This window comes from Cataglyphis hispanica, chromosome 9 (assembly GCF_021464435.1).
Source record: "Cataglyphis hispanica isolate Lineage 1 chromosome 9, ULB_Chis1_1.0, whole genome shotgun sequence".
Lineage (NCBI taxonomy): Eukaryota > Metazoa > Arthropoda > Insecta > Hymenoptera > Formicidae > Cataglyphis > Cataglyphis hispanica.
In genome coordinates, this window is record NC_065962.1 from 1186625 (window position 1) to 1199818 (window position 13194).

Below are 13194 nucleotides of genomic sequence, written 5' to 3' on the forward strand. Positions count from 1 at the left end.
ATATAACATTTCGAGGCCAACTGCACTTTTGTACTTTTAAATTATTTATTAATTGTCACTCGGTACCTTTAGCACGTACTATGCTTGCATAATGTCCATCAGTTATACTTTTCCCTTGATGAAAAATTCCACTAATGACTTTATATATTTTCGCACTAATACTTATTTTTTCCGTAGGTACAGCTTTAATTTTTAACTCTGTTACTTTAATAATTTTTGAATCACTAATTTTAAATAACAATAACTGTAAGATGATAATACTGTTATTATTATATCAGTCTTTTTAAGTACTAAGACAGCATCACAATTGGTACATATTATTTGAACATTATTCCAATGTGAAAAGTTATATTGTATTAATTCTTGTAAAGTATATGATTTTTTAAATTTATAAATGAACATATACTAATAAATTGAAATTTTAGTAGACTAGTTAATTATTATTACATCTTTTTTGATGTTTTTATATAAAACTTTATAAAATTTTGTATAAAATACAAATATTTAATATAATAATACTTTTACTATATAACATAACAATAATTTTTATATAACGTGGAATATTGTATGGACAAGTCTGAATCCATATACACTATTAAAAAAAATAGGGAACATTTTTCATATTCTAAAAATTGGATTATTTTCAAACCCAAATTATACATTACTAAAAAAAATAGGAAATATATTTCATACCTAAAAATTGGACTATTTTCAAACAAAGTTAAAACTCGACGAAAAATCATTGTACACAAAATTAAAAAACTATTTTAAAGCTTGCAGTTTTAATTTTAACACACTATCAGTAATTTTTAATATTTTTTTATCTTGTTTGTTTTGTACTTTAAAAAAGATCACATTGTTTCGTTCTTTAAAATTACACATTTTTGACACTCTGCAGCTCGATAAAAAAACTCTCGACAAATTAAACTTAAGTTCCATAAACTACAATATTTTGCCTACAAAATGCTTTTTTTTAAATTTTTCTACAATTTTTTTTGACCGAGTTACACGAGTTTGAAATCTGTATTTTTTAAAAATGAAAAAATGATAAAAATCTTTTAAAAATCGTCAATAGCGCTAAAATTTCAAGCTTTATAAAATGCTTTCTTCATTTTTTGTCTACGATGATTTTTGGCGGAGTATCAATATTATTTCTAACAAATACAGTTTCGCTTCAAAATCGTGTAACTTATTAAAAAGAAAGAAAAATTTTTAAAAAAGCATTTTGTAGACAAAATAGAAATGTTGCAGTTAATGGAACATGAGATAAATTTTTTAAAAGAAATTTTTTTATCGAGTTGCAAAGTATCAAAAATACGTAATTTTAAGAAACAAAATAACGTATTCTTTTTTAAAGTACAGAACAAGGAAGATAAAAAAATTTTTTAAAACCATCGATGCGCGTTAAAGTTGAAACTACAAGCTTTAAAATGCTTTTTTAATTTTGTGTACGATGATTTTTCGTCGAGTTTCAATGATTTGAAAATAGCTCAATTTTTAGGGTATAAAAAGTGTTCCTTTTTTTTAGTAGTTTATTTTGTTGCAATCAGGGCACGTCAAATTTTTATACTTTGTTTCGATATAAGTGTTTTATGCGACATAGAGTTTACGAAAAATTGTCTCTCAAGTTATACATTGTGTAAAGCATACTTTGCAAATTAGAGAAATTTTAAACACAAAATAATAGCGTCGTATACGCCGCACAATGACGTATGACTTTGTTTATATATTTTGCGGTATGTCAATGCGGCGTAGTGGGGTATACGTATACACATACTCTCTCCCCTCTCCCCCCCTCCTTCACACTCTCCTTCCCTTCGTCGCTCCCTCCCCTCTCTCTCTCTCTCTCTCTCTCTCTCTCTTTAAAATTTTTGGTGATGTTCTTATTAATAACCTATAGATAATAATATAATAATAAGAATAAATTACAGATGCAGTCATATTTAAAGGCAAAAATATTTATATCAAGACATCGAATAAGAGAAACTTTGAATACGATAGATCCAATTGGAACTGCGAGCAGATGGAGCCGGGCGATTAAAAAAAGGACTTATAAAGTAGCGACACCAAATTCTTTGTGGCATATGGACGCACATTTAAAACTGTCAAGATATAATTACTTTTTATTAATGACTTTTTATTATTTTTACTAATACAAATTTTTTTTTTTATTTTTTTCTTCCAATTATTTATAAATTGTTCGCACAATTTCATACACAATTATTTAAAATTATTTATATAATTCAGTGTAAATTGAATCGCATACTTCTTTAAAGACATCCACCCATAATCTTTCAATTCTTTGATTATGAACAGACTTGCCAGTTATATGGCTTCCTCTATGCATGCCACGAATAGTGCTCATTAAAACAGCCACAAGAAGATTTTCATATCCATCCGACTCGTGAAGGTAGACCATAACTATTTACTGCATTCGCAAAAAAAACAAATTATTAATATACACAATTATTTAAAATTATTTATAAATAATTAACTTATATTTAAATTTATAGATGGAGTTTTGTGATTCATGGCTGCATTGATGGATATTCCAGATTAATAATATATTTAGCATGTGAAACATCTATTCAAGCAGAACCTGTCGTCAATTTTTTTGCGAATAGTTATAGCATTGCAGTGCGTGATATTTTTGATACTAATATGACTTTATATGATAAGCTGTCTGAGTCCTTACAAACTTTAGGAGTCGATCTTTCAGTTCCTATTATAAATAGTAACATGAATTTCTTTCTTTCATCTTTTACTGCGATATTACAAATAAGTGAAGAACGAAAATTGCATCTAGAGGATATTATTAGTTCAGAAGAAAAATGTAATAAAGAAAAATATATACTATGTGTAAATTTATTATATTTTTAATCTTTAAATACTATAAATTTCTTTAAAAACTATAAATTTTTTTTGTAAGTTAATATACAATAAATATGATAATTTTTATTTTAACGGACTCAGCTTCTTATTATCATATTTGTAATCGAGTATATCAATATATATAATATTTAAACGCTACATTCTTAATATATGAATAAAACTTTATTAACTTTGCTTTATTAGTGAATACCGTTATTTGAAAAAATTAGAAGAATTTACTTTTCTTGTGCAACAAAATTGTTTTCTATTACATTATATATTTTACTATAATACATTATTACAGTAAATCGCAATAAAAGATTAAATAAAGAATATTATTTTTTCTTATTACAAAAATTTATTTTTATTTATAAAATTAATTACTTAACAATTAAGTACAATCTTGATATTTTAACAAAAAATATTCTAGATTACATACATATTCTAGATTATTATGATGGAACGCAAAGGTGGAAATGAGGGAAATATAAAAGAAAGGAAGAAATAAATAAATATAAAAATATTATTATAACATATTTTATTTTATAAATGTGTGTGTATGTGTATGTATAAATCATAATAATAAAATGTTTCTTATAACATATAACTTACATAACTATCTCTTATATCTATAACTTATATCTAACCTTATATAATCTATCACCTATAATCTATCTATCTTATAATCTATATTTCTAATCTAATCTATAATTTATAAATTTATACTTATATTTATTTTTCCTAACTTCATTCTAACTTATACCTAAAAAATCTATACTTATATCTATATCTATAATATCCTAATACATAATCCTAAATGTATAATTTTAAATACTAATCTAATCTAATGACTAATCCTAAATACTTATATATCTATATACTAAGAACTAATCCATATTTATATTTATATATATAACCTAATACAATATTCTAATTCTTCCATATAATATATTCTAATGCGTGCGTGCGTGCGTGCGTGCGTGCGTGCGTGCGTGCGTGCGTGAATGTATGCATGTATGTGGTACAATTTATAATGCACGATTTTTTTTTAAGCTAAAATATAATTTCTCATATTCCACTTTTATTTATAATGAAGCAATAACTGGTCTGTGTTTTAATTTATTATTATATTATTTGCAATTATATATATATTTTGAAAATAATATAATATATTGAAGCACGCACACACACATTTGTTTCACAAATAGTTTTCTGAAATATGAGAGATGATATTCCAACATTCAAAAAAAAAATCACATTGCAACACACAACATACGCATATGTATCATAATTTATAATAAAACTAACCTTTTTTATATTGTCTCTTTTGACAATAAGCCTTGGGCTCACCATCGCTACCGGTGATGTCGCCACTCTCGTTGCCGTCGCCATCCTCGGCATCAACGTCGATGTCGACGTCGTTGCCATCCTCGGCATCGACGTTGATGTCGATGTAGTCGTCATCCTCGGCGTTGATGTTGACGTCGATGTCATAGTCATTCTCGATGTCGACGTCGTTGTCATCCTCGGCGTCGACGTCGTTGGCATTTTCGGCATCGACGTTGATGTCGACGTTGTCATCACTCTTGGCGTTGATGTTAACGTCGACGTCGACATCGTCGTTGTTGTTATCCTCGGCGTTGATGTCGACGCCGATATCCGTGTCGTTATCCGTGTCTTCGTCATCCGTGCAGGTAGATTGTCTTCGCTTCGTGCTGCAATAAAAATTATAATATAACTATATTTCTTTTTTTATTTTATTTTATTTCCAATTTTCTTTTTTGCGAAAACGAAATCAAATAAAGAAAAGAATAGAAAGAGAGAGGAGAACCTAAAGAAAAAAAAAGAGAGCAGAGAGAGAGAGAGAGAGATCAGGGAGGGGAGAAAGAGAGAGAGAGAGCAAATAGCAGAGAGAGAGAGAGAGAGAGCGGGAGAGAGTGGAAGAGAGCGGGAAAGAGCGGGAGAGAGCAGGAGAGAGAGAGAGACAGAGAGAGAGAGAGAGAGAGAGCGGGAGAGAGCGGGAGAGAGAGAGAGATCAGAGAGCAGAGAGAGAGGGAGAGAGAGAGAGAGAAGTAATGCTAGAGATATAAATATAATAAAATACTTACATCTAGGCATTGCTCGTATACAAGAATACTTGCTTCACAAGAACGCTTCCTCAACTCTTTTCTTTCACATTCACTGAACAACTGACGTTCTTGTCACAACGAGGTCTTCCATAGATCCCGGCTCACACGCACATAATCAAAAAATGTTGTACATGTATTGTACAGAGCGCTGCACAGTATACATATACGGGGTTCTCTCATTGTGTGTGTGTGTATGTGAGTCGAAATTTCTTTTCGGCAACACCGCACTCAATATCCATGTATTGCGATATACATATATGTATACGCGTTGAAAGCGAAAATAAGGAGTAAAGAACAAGGGAGAAAGAAGTTCCGAAGTCTTGCGCGAGGCTTTCTTTATCTGTAATCTGATCTATATTTATATCATCTTATGTAAAAAATAAAATTTTCGTTTTTTTGTACTTTATCAATCTGAAAATAATTATAATCGATTAATGAGATTTTGCCGATTAAAATAATACCAAACACGATATAAATCGGATAATTTTTAATCAATTATGCAATTGAAATTATGATTACTTATTTCATTACGAATAGTCCAATTTATGTCGTGTCATTTTCATCGGAAAAATGTAATTAATCTATTAAAATTATTTTCAGATATATAAAATGCAAAATTTATTTTTTATTTATACACAAATTTTATTTTCTATAGTAAGATGACATATATATGTGATAGATTTCAGATAAAGGGAGTCTCACGAGCAAGATCTCGGAACTCTTTCATATTTGTCATTTCGTTTGCTCTTTCATTCTTTCTCGCTCTGGCATTTCTCGACTCTCCAGCATCGAGAATCTTTCCTTATCTACAAAATATAAACATTTTATAAAAAAAAACTGAAATTTTTATTAAACATTATGTGTGTAAAAATAATTATGAAAGATTAATGAGATTGTTGTGATTATAATGATATCAAACATGACATTTGGATGAGATAAGTAACCATAATTTTTATTACAAAATTGTTTAAAAATTATCAATTTATGTCGTGTTTGATATCATTTTAATGGCAACAATTTCATTAATCTATTATCATTTTTTTTATTGGCAGTATAAAAATAATATTTTTATTCGGCTGCAGAATATTCTAAGTTATTATGTTTATAAGATGTATTATTTCTTTTTTTATTTTTATGCGCTATCATATATCGCAGAGTATAGCTATCTCTCCCACACATACAATACGCATGTGATCTATTGCGCATACAGACTCGCTGTCGTGTGGTACAGTACATATGCAATACATATACATAGTTGCATGTAACAAAAAAGCAGCGCTAAAGAAATCGACCGTTATAACGTGTTATAACAGCGCTGGGATTTATTTGCACATTTCGGTCCAATTCTGTGGCTCACGCCTTTTGCTCCCCATTCCTCGCTCGCGCGTTAGCAACGAGTCGCTTGGTACGCGTAACTAAGAAGCGCGACGCTATGTCTCAGGAGCGTCCGTAAGAATGCCTAAATAAAATAAGATATTTTTCTGAAAACACCGTGAAAATTCTCGAAATTAAAATTTTTTCTTTAATGTTTTATATTTCATTAATATAAAATATTATTATATTTTTTTCTTTTAAATTATTACATCAATATAATAAATTATTTAATCCGTTTATATAATTTACATATTTTTATGATACTTTATTTAAAGTTTTCTCTTAACCCACTTTACAATAATAATTATAATATAGGACAATTGCAATATAGTTATAATATAATTATAATTTTGAGATAATAGATTTCCACATCACCAATGAGGTATTATTGTTAATGCGTTTTTTTTAAAGTGGTTTCCCCAGTAGGCCTATTCCACTAAAGAAGATTAATCCGTTCGCGTACATATATATATGAAAAAGAAAAATTATATTAAAGATGAAAAAATAAAAGAACGAAAAAGAAGAACAATCCCATGAACATTAATTTGATTTTCTAAGCCGTTTATGTGAATTTACAAGAGATAAAATATTTACGGGAATATTAGATGAATTAGAGCGCATCAACGAAGAGAATGATACAACGCTCAAACAGCAATGTTTATCGGTTTTCGTATATTTTAATTTTGAAAATGTACATTCACATAAGTACGTAGAGCCAAACATAAAAAAAATTCGAAGACTAAATTTTATAAGTTTGGTATACTTTGATGTCAATCAAATTAATGTTTATGCGATTGTTCTCTTTTTTCGTTCTTTTATTTTTTAATTTTAAATATAATTTTTCCTTTATATATGTATATATATATATATATATATATATATATATATATATATATATATATATATAATATACAGGGTGTCCTGCAAAGATTGTGCCAATGCTCGTGAGCGGGTAGAGGACAGTAAACTGAACAGAAAAGTCCTGTACCATTTTGCAATTTTCACAATAATTATTAAAATATTAATTAAAAGCTATTGGCGAATAAGCACGCGTTTCGCGCGGCTATTACGCGGCTAGACCATGGGACGCTTTAGGCGTGACAACGCCGAGCGTCATAGTGTCGCAAGGCAATGAAAAGTTTGGCCTCGCGACGAGAGAGATACGCGAGAGACCAACCTGTTCAGTTTACTGTCCTCTACCCGCTCACGAGCGTTGGCACAATCTTTGTAGGACACCCTGTATATATATATATATATATATATATATATATATATTATATATATATATTGTTACGTCCAGACCCTTTAAAGTCAGCGGGAGGGCGTAACCTATTTAACTCCGCTAGACAAATGCTAGACAACGAGTGTCTCGGAGACGAACGAATTGACCGGGGCCTGAGACAGGTCAATGACCGGAAGGGTCGCTTTTACTCTGTCAGTAGGCCATTCGTTCGGTGGTCCCCTTTTCGGTAAAGGAACTAAATCCTTATTACCCAGGACAGGACCTTGTGCGATCTCGGGATATGAAATAGGGAACGGAAACAAGAAACAAGAAAAAGAAAATTATTTATACATCAAATTTTCACATTTATTTTATAATAAAAAGAAAAGTAAGAACAAAAGAACAAATTATATGGATTATCTAAATAAACATTGTTACTTAGTTTATTACTTAGTATATATTGCTTATTAATTATTTCTTATTTAGGTTTTTGTGTGTATGTGTGTGTGTGTGTGTCCTATGGGATTTTCTCTAGGATGCATGTAGAAGGGGGAAATTGCCTCCAAAGGACCTCGATAGGGACAGCGACGGGATATCTACACCCCGGGACGAACCACGGGATTACGCTGTCGGGTAGACCCTCCGTCAATGCGGTCCGCAACTCTTTGAGATCCACCGGGCCGGGCCCTATGCGGACGATTCCGTCTGGAAGTGGGTCGTAGATTGGAGGAAGCTGGCCCAATATCCAGAGGCGGAACTGGTCCTCGGACAACCTTTGTCGGTTGGGTAGCGGTTTCGGTTCGGATCGAGACGTGTCCTCGGTCTCTGAGGATACTTCCTCTGGGTTGAATCGGGAAGCCGGGGAGAGAGGTGATTCGGCTTCGTTGTTGGTATCCCGTAGTTCCTCGAGGTGGTCTTCTTGGTAAAGGGGGCGATGAGGGGAAGAATAGGGGGAGTCGCTTAAAATTATAATAGAGGGGGTGGGCGACTCTGATCTTAAACAGGTAGGGGGAGGTGGAAGAGAAGTAGCAGGGATTGGGGAGTGAGGAGTGTCAACTGTAGATAGGTTAATATTAATGTTAACGTTAATGTCGTTTGTAGCGTTAATTTGACGTGGTTCCGCCTGAGCCCGAGCCAATCTCTTCCTAAGTCGTCTATTCCGACGGTTACGCGCGCGTTTCACCGACGTACGGGAGGATTGCTTTCGGTTTACTCCTTCCACTGAGGGAGGATATAATAATAAAAAAAAAACGATTTGGCGATATAAAGAAATCCGAAATAATTCTTGGAATTTGTTTAAAGAAAAGTAAATAATTTTAGTCTTGCATAGTATTATTCATTATTTTAATCATTAGATTTTTTGAATAAATACTCAATCTTATATTTTTTCTAATAGGTTTTTATTCGATATTAATGTTAATTTAATAATATTAATTTATATTAATTTAATATATATGTATTTGAATTTTATATAAATAATTACGTGAGTTAGAACTCGCTAGGAGATTAATTTAAATTGGGGATTGCACTTGGGGAATGCGAACGAACTTGATAATTGATAGAAAGAGAGAGTGAGAGAGTCACGGGTAGCTCCGCAAAATGCGAACGACCCTTGGTGACTGACAAAGAGAGAGTGAGATAATGAGAGAGGCACGGGTAGCTCCGCAAAATGCGAACGACCCTTAGTGACTGATAAAGAGTTTCGGAAGTGTGGGAAGTAGAAGAGAAATGTAATAATAATAATTTAATTTTAATAATAATTCTAAATTGTTAATAATCGTAGTATTTCAAAAGTATTCAGTAGAAATTTAGTTAAGTGGTTAAACCCAAGAATTACTTTGGACTAATTAGTTGAAGGATTTAAGCACTTACTACTTATCGAGTGCAATGATATTTGGTTCGTAAAATGTAATCTGGTAGACCTTGGCTCGCGAGCTCGTCGGATGGAAGTTGAGTCTCTCAGCACTGCAAAGTTCTTAGTTGGTTCGCAAAGTCTTTATAACACAAGATGCACTATAATAAAATTTTGAATCGAGAGACGGGTCACTATAAAGTTCTCAGGTCCTTAGAATAATTCTGCGGCGCAAATTCTTTACACAGCACACGATGCACTTCGACAAAATTTTGACCAAGTATATCTTGGAGTGAGATGCAGTTAAGAGACTGGTAAACTTTTATGAAGGAAAAGAACGTTAGAGAGTGTGTCGCGTGGTCTTGTCCGACGTTTATTAAGCCTTTTGCTCCTCCTCTTCATTGGTTTGTTAATCTATTTTAATGAATAATTGTTTCTAATCACTCCGATTTTTCCTAGGGCGTTGCTCTAGATTTTTAGATCATAGGTATTGGTGAAGACCTTTGCTGAGTTTTGACCAATGGAGAGTAGTTGCTATCGGGTAAGGGTAAGGCTTTCGTTTTACGGATTGAGTCATGCCCAGTTTGCTTTAATCATCTAAGTTGACATTTTACTTGAAATTTATGATAAACAGATAACATAAGAGGGTGGTCTCGCAGGCAAACATGTAGTGTCAAATGTCGCGAGTTTTTAACTCCGGATCATCTGTGAATTGTTCTGGACCTCGCTCTTCTTTTTTGCTTAGAGTTCTTGGGTCTGATACTCGAACTTGAGCTTGAATATCTCGCTGTCTGTTTGTCATTCGCTTCCACATGGTTTTAGATTTCTAACGCTTGACCGTCTGTTATCTTTTGTTTAAAATTCTCGAACCTTCAGAGTTGTAACGTTTAAATTTATAGATCTGCTTTTATATTTGACTTTCGACAGCGAGATTACACAGTCTTGCTTCCCAGACTTCGCCTGCTTATTTTTTCTGTCGGAAGTAGACTATTTCTTAGAACGTAAATTTATGTCACTAACGGATTTTCGATGAAAGAAAACAACTATGCGGTCTGTTAGACGCAATAATTTATATATTAGGAAAAAAAATATTCGTGAAGTCTACCGAACGTAACAATATATATATATATATATATATATATATATATATATATATGCGCATATAAGTATATACATATATATTGCGACGGCTTTTTCCTTCGCGAGCTCGGAGCGCGTCCGCCGTCGCGATCTCTCCGTCGCGCGGATGTTTCGTTGCGCCGGCGAACGGGAGTACGATTCGCCGGTCGGGAGATACGGGAAAAGGTCGATCGTCGTCAAAAACACAAGGAAATCGAGAAATGGTTACACGCCGGGAAGGAACGGGATGGAAGGTGTTCCGCGCGTGCCGTGACGAAGCTTGAATACTCGCGAGAATTGCAATTGGGCGCCAGATACGGTCTTGCACGTATCAATTTTCGTCGAATACGCGAGATAAACGCGAAAAAGATGCGAAGAACGAAGTCGATTTCGTCACGGGCGGACTAGCTCACCTAACGGTAGAGGGGCAGGGCGGATGTTGAACTTACGCGATATGGAAGCAAGAGGCGACACAGATAGATCGACAGACACGCGAAAAAGAAATTAAGTTCGTCAAGCGTAACACAGAAATAACAACTTTATTAATTTGGAAACGGTGCGTCCGAATGATGAACAAAGATAAACGGAGTTATGCCCGATGTCGATAATTTTGCCGAAGCGAGACTGGGTGTTCGAAACGACTTAGCGCCATCGAAACTAAGACGCCGTTAAATCATAATCGGTCGGGCCGGGGCCCGAGCGCAATTACACCAGGTCGATTATCGGACCCCTCGTGGATGAATAATATTCCGCTCGCTGCTCGGACATGCTATGCAAGGACCACATGCATCCGGTGCACCTCTAACATGCACCGCGCAGACGTCGCTCGAAACGCTCCATACACTATTACGCATTAATCGCGAATTCACTCGATCGCTAATCCATTTCGAACGAGGCATTCGACACCCATAAACCGAATTAATTTCGCGCGAAACACACTCACACTCGACGACTAACCGACGACATACATGATCGCGAAACACACTCACACGGCACGACAGACTACTCACACTTACCGGACTTAGACGCTAGACGGGCGACAGATTTCGCGACTATCAGATTACGCCGTATTATCGAACCGCGATCTCCAGAGGGACGACTTACGCTGACTCTAACGCACGATATAAATCGAATCCGCGAAATCAATGATCCAGACGCTTCGGGGCTCGCTTCGCTTGCAGACGTGGCCGTGTCACAATCGCAATTTCGCTAATGCTAACGCGATAAACACCAATAATTTCGAGCCGAACGGACAAATAACGCGAAATCGCGGCCACGACGGCAGAACGAAGGATTCCGAACGCGATCGCGCGTGACTACTTTATAGCGGGATAACCTCACCGGTAACGACGCTCTTCCCTCGGGAATCCGGGGACTCGGCAGCTTCCTCCCGTTCGGCCTCCCGAGATCCAGCCGCAATCCTTCCTCAACCTCAGTGCTCTCAGCCGGGATCCCTCCTTGCTCTCGCTCACGCTTCACAAAATCGCTCTCGAATATCGTTCTCGCCACGATACGTCTTTCGCCTTCCTACGCTCGCGCCAGCCTGACCCGGGAGCACCGCGATCTAGAATTGGTAACGCCGGGCCAGCCGGGGATGCGCAACCGGAGTACGTGTTATCACGGCCAATCACGCGATAACACGCGAGGCCGCTGCCTGACGGTACCCTCGGAGAGGGCCTTGGCGAGTTCCGCCAGGATCTCGGGAACGAGGACGCAACGGTGTCCCTCGCCGACCTCCTCTTTTTCCCGCTGTGTCTCGCGGCGATGAAGCTCCTTCGGGATCCTTCAGGATACGTCTTTGCACGGTCCTGCGTCGAGACGCGAGGATCCCCCTCGTCCTCTCGCGCTTCTCGCCACGCTGCTGAATTCGGTGGTTGATAATTCCTTTGCTGTTTTTCTTTCGTCCTCCCGAAGGTCCTCTTCCAAGTTGTTATCTTTGTTTTTGCTGCGGCCGTGTTCGCTTCTCCGGTAAGGCTCCCGTGTCGTATCGAAATAAGGAAATAATATCATAATTAAAAAATGAAATATATCCGACAAATAACGCCCCTCTGGAGATTTCGGTACGGCTCTAATGTTTTGAGACTGGCGCGGATGCGTTTTCCGCGCTCAGCGATCTGAGAGGGATCCGGCGGACGTGCGCGGGACGGCAACGTCACACCATATACATATATACATATATATATATAATATAATATGGCTCATTTGGGTATGATAAATCAAAGCACTGTCTTCACAGATGTATTTGTTAATTACATAGTAATACATATATTTACTCAATTTTCTAATATGTCAATAGTACGAAATCATTATTGTTTCAACAGACACTGCACATTGAGAGAATGAACATTGATCATTCCATCCAAATCACAAGATTCTATTAGCGGAGACTATAATATTGAACTCTCGATTAAAAGATTCTTGTGCTTTGTAAGTAGATTTCATCCAGACAGTCGACGCAAGCTGGATCTATGATTTGCAAATTAATTCGGATCTATTACTTTTGCCTGCTTAAAATGAAAATAAACATGATATAATGTTATATTAATATTAAATAGGCAGCGTGACATTAAGATCTTCATTCATACAGCAATCTTACCAATATATTGTCATCATCAGCTCAGTCTTTC